The sequence below is a fragment of the Barbus barbus genome, assembly GCF_936440315.1.
Source record: "Barbus barbus genome assembly, chromosome: 49".
NCBI classification, from domain to species: Eukaryota; Metazoa; Chordata; class Actinopteri; order Cypriniformes; family Cyprinidae; genus Barbus; species Barbus barbus.
The window spans coordinates 3232808-3237538 of NC_136727.1; the positions used below are offsets into that span (position 1 = coordinate 3232808).

Genomic DNA, 4731 nt, shown 5'->3' on the forward strand with positions numbered 1-4731 from the left:
TCATCTGAAAGCTGAATAAATAATCTTTCCGTTGATGTTTGGTTTGTTAGGATTGAACAATATTTGGCTGAGATAGGCCTACAATTATTTGAAAATCTGGAATCTGAGGGTGCAAAAAAATCTAAATATAATAAAGTTGTCCAAATTAAGTTCATAAAAGCATATTACTGATCAAAAATTAAGTTTTGATATATTTACAGTAGGAAATTTGCAAAATGTCTTCACGGAACATGATCTTTACTTAATATCCTAATGATTTGTGGCATAAAAAATCGATAATTTTGACCCATACAATGTATTGTTGGCTATTATATTATATATCAGAGAAATCATAGAAATTAATATGTTTATTTAGCAAGGATGCTTTAAATCGATCAAAAGTGATGATAAAGACATGACATAAAGACATTAATGTTACAAAAGAATATATATTTATCTGATATATATATATATCTCAGATAAATGCTGTTCCTCTGAACTTTCTATTGATCAAAGAAACCTGAAAGAATATATTCAGCTGTTTTAGTTGTGACGTATTGTCAAGTATGGTGACCCATACTCGAAATTGGTGCTCTGCGTTTAACCCATCCAAGTGCACACACACAGCAGTGAGTAGTGAACAAATCCACACACACACACACACACACACACCGTGAACACACACCCGGAGCAGTGGGCAGCCATTTTTTATGCTGCGGCGCCCGGGGAGCAGTTGGGGGTTCGGTGCCTTGCTCAAGGGCACCTCAGTCGTGGTATTGAGGGTGGAGAGAGCGCTGGACATTCACTCCCCCCACCTACAATTCCTGCCGGCCGGGGGCTCGAACTCGCAACCTTTCGATTACTAGTCCGACTCTCTAACCATTAGGCCACGACTTCCCCATCATAATAAATTTTAAACATCATAATAAATGTTTTTTGAGCATAATAATTTCTGAAGGATCATGTGACTGGAGTAATGATGCTAAAACAAATTCAGCTTTGAAATCACATGAATAAATTCAATTTTAAAATACATTCAAATAGAAAAAGTAATAAAAATACTTCAGAATTGAGCTTTTGCTGTACTTTGGATCAAATAAATGCAGGCTTGGTGAGCAGAAGAGACTTTAAAATCTTTTGACTGGCAGTGTACATAATTATAATTTTCCTCTGCACTTATTTTTACTTTTTGATCATTTGTAAAATGAGCAGATAAATATTATATATAGCAACTTGTATATAAAGTATATATAAAGCAACTTAAATTCTAATTATATGCAACGCTCTAAGAAAACATTAAATACACAAGACACTATAAACATTATAGTAGCGTTTATTAAATTGAAACATTTAGAGCATGTGCTAAAACAAATTCTGTCAATTAGATATACTGTTACTAAAAACATGTAAAATAAAAATGGCAAAGCATACACCACTAGTGCCCTCTAGTGGTTGGTAAATAGAAGTACAGTCTACCAGATTAGGGTTACAGTCTAGTGCAGGGTTCCTGGAGGTCCAATCTGCTGCAGAGTTTAGCTCCAACCCTGATCAAACTCACCTACCTGTGATTCTCTAATGATCTCTGATTAGCAGCTCAGGTGTGTCTGATTAGGGTTAGAGCTAAACTCTGCAGGAGTGGGCCAGATTTGAGGATCCCTGCTCTAGTGTCAGTGATTAAACTTCTGTCTGACTGTTTTGCTCCTAATTATCGTCTTTTGAAGAGCAGAAGACTTCTGTCCCATGTTGTATTCCCGAAACTCTGCACTAGCTCCATGCTGCACTGCTTTTCTAAGTGCTCTCTAGCATGCGCCGCCATGTCTCCTCGAATCTCAAGGGTCTTGAAATGGCCAAAGTCACTGCGCCCCAGTTTGCGTTCCACGGCTGTGCCTCCAGCAGCAGATACTCACAGAGACGCCAGTCTGGAGAGGAGAGACAGAAACGCTGCATCGCCATGATTCAGATGCACCCACATAGTCACCGCAAAACAGGTGCACAGGTGGAAACGGGGGCAGCCAAACCTTCCCAAGTAGGACTCTAGCACTGCCCGGCTCTTTGCATCATCAGTGATATCCAGGGGGATAAACTGAAGAAATGGGTTGGAGTTTTGTGCCCAACGGATTAAATCTTGATCCAGGTCAAATCCAAGCAGATACACTTCTCTTTTAGAGAATTCACTTCCAGAGGCATCCTCGTGCAATAAATGCTTGTAGAGAGCAACAGACAAGAGGGAATGATACAAAACACATTTAGGTGATTAAAACCAGTCATACTTTAAAATGAAAGAAGTCTCATTTAGCAACTTCTAGACAATAAAATAATTTACTGCTGAGCATAACTAAACTTAATTTTTTTAGATCAACCACATTAATTCTCATGACATTTTAAATATACAATTGACTTTTCCATGCCTGGAAATCTGATATTGCTTGATTAATTCGAATTTATACGGGATTTAACACTTCAAATGCATATACACAGACTGTTAAATGTTAGTAATATATGTCTAATAAGTTATTAGTTGAGAGAATGTAAGAATCTGAAAGGTAGCCTAAATGTTTTATTGTGTTTACAGTGAACCTCAGCATACAAAGAATAAAAACTGAATTTATTAATCTTAATATCTAATAATAAAAAGCATACTATCATGATTTAAATACTAAATGAGAGTCATCTGTGATTTCATCCCACGTCCAGTAAACAGCAGCGTTTCTGTTATCAAACTCAGGCCATTCTCTGGTGGGCTGAAGGTGTAATAATTGATGAAGTTTCCATAAGGAGCAGCTCCTGGGTCTTCAGTCACATGGGGCACGTGAGTCTCCAACAATATCATCCCTGAAGGCAGCGTTGCCATAACAAAAATAGTAAAACAAGAAATAAAATATATAAAATAAAAACAAGCCATTACACCTAGAAATTGGGCCCAGTTCTATAAAATACCTCTCAGAATATGGAATATATAAACCAACAGGAAAACTAAATTTGGCCATTCTGCTTCGCCATAGAGTTACGAAAGGAAGAGTTTCTAACACAAACCATCTGCCTGACATTGAGAACAGAACTGCATTTTTCCTCATTCTCTGAATTGTAATTTAAACAGGTAAGACTCCACATTTGGAAAGTTTTATGTAATATTAAACAACTGTTGAAGAAAGCCGACTAAAGCTTGCTTTCTGAATTTTATTTGGTGGAAAACAAACGAATTGTGTTTGAGATTATAAAGCTGAGATGCAAACTCATGCGGATGTTTTGTAAAACCAAAGAGAAATACAATTAGTATGCACGTATAAAAGGTATAATCGTTATTGAATATGGTGCCATACCATAGTATTCCTTGACGTATCTGAAGATCTTAAATCTAGAGCAACACATCTACACAATTACAGTTTTCAGACTTTGATATTATTCATGATATGATCTTTTTTTAGCTTTGACATATTGTGTATCCATGCTAACACTTTTTTGGTCCTCAGAATGTTCTGGGAACGTTAGTTTTGGGTTCTCATGCTGTTTCTAGGTTTGTTTTTGATTAGCCATGCCTTTGCAGACATAACACATTCTTTTTAGGTTTGCAGAACGTTCCCAAAAAATAACATTACAGAAACGTTCTGTGTTTTCTGAGATGCTACCCAGATAGCACACGTACGTCTGCAAGATGTCTGTTAAAGATCTCTTGATCTGGAAAGCATCTTAAAGACATCTAATAAACATCTATTTGACATCTGATAGGAAACGTCCTATAGACGTATTGCAGATGAGCAAACACCCTAAAAAATACGTCTTGCAGATGTAAAATACATGTCTCCGAGATGTCTGTTAAAGATCTCTTGATCTGGAAAGCATCTGCTGTCTACAAACGTCTGGCAGACGTCTTTCAGATGTCAGTTCTACATATATTCTAAATCATAAACATCTTAAAGACATCTAATAAACGTCCTATAGACGTACCTGTATTGCAGATGAGTAAACACCCTAAATAATACGTCTTGCAGATGTAAATGCAGACATCAAACCCTGATAGCACACATACATCTCCGAGACGTCTATTTGAGGTCTGCATTTACATCTGCAAGACGTATTTTTTAGGGTGTTTGCTCATCTGCAATACGTCTTTAGGACGTTTCATTTTAGATGTCAAATAGACGTCTATTAGATGTCTTTAAGATGTTTATGATTTAGAGTGTATGTAAAACTGACATCTGAAAGACGTCTGCCAGACGTTTGTAGACAGCAGATGCTTTCCAGATCAAGAGATCTTTAACAGACATCTTGCAGACGTACGTGTGCTATCTGGGAATAGACATCTCTGTAATGTATCTGCAATCTTCACAGATCCGTCATGCTCAGCGGGAAGCACATCGCTGATGTGGGTTATAAGCTCTTCTCGGGCTCCATGATGACGGTGGATACCTGTGCATCCTACGGGCTCAGCGATACTTGCCGAGAAAGAAACAGCTGGAGCTGGCGGCAGAGACCATTAAAGACTGAAGACACAAGCTGTAAATAATCACTTAACCGGACACTGATCATGCCAGACATGGGACAGTATGTGGCCCAGGAGATTGTCAGCAGAAACCCACCTGCGTTCATGACCCTCAAAGGGTTAATTTGCCTTTTTTGTGGAGTTCAATGAGATCTTATGTGTTGTAATATATTAAATGCTCCAAGTTAAATCTACTATCATGAGTGTTTGTGCTTGTCCTATAGATCTGCAAGGTTCCCACACCTGTTAACAAATGAGTTTACCATGTTTTT

General features: G+C 37.6%; 1 pseudogene across 1 annotated transcript; it reads right to left on the reverse strand.

The window, feature by feature from the left end:
* Positions 1 to 1684: 1684 nt before the first annotated feature.
* On the reverse strand, positions 1685 to 2809 carry LOC306867253 (pre-miRNA 5'-monophosphate methyltransferase-like; annotated as a pseudogene). The gene is made up of 2 exons: positions 2668 to 2809; positions 1685 to 2202 (listed from the first exon to the last, which is right to left on the reverse strand). The product of its transcript is annotated as a pre-miRNA 5'-monophosphate methyltransferase-like (transcript).
* Positions 2810 to 4731: the final 1922 nt, after the last annotated feature.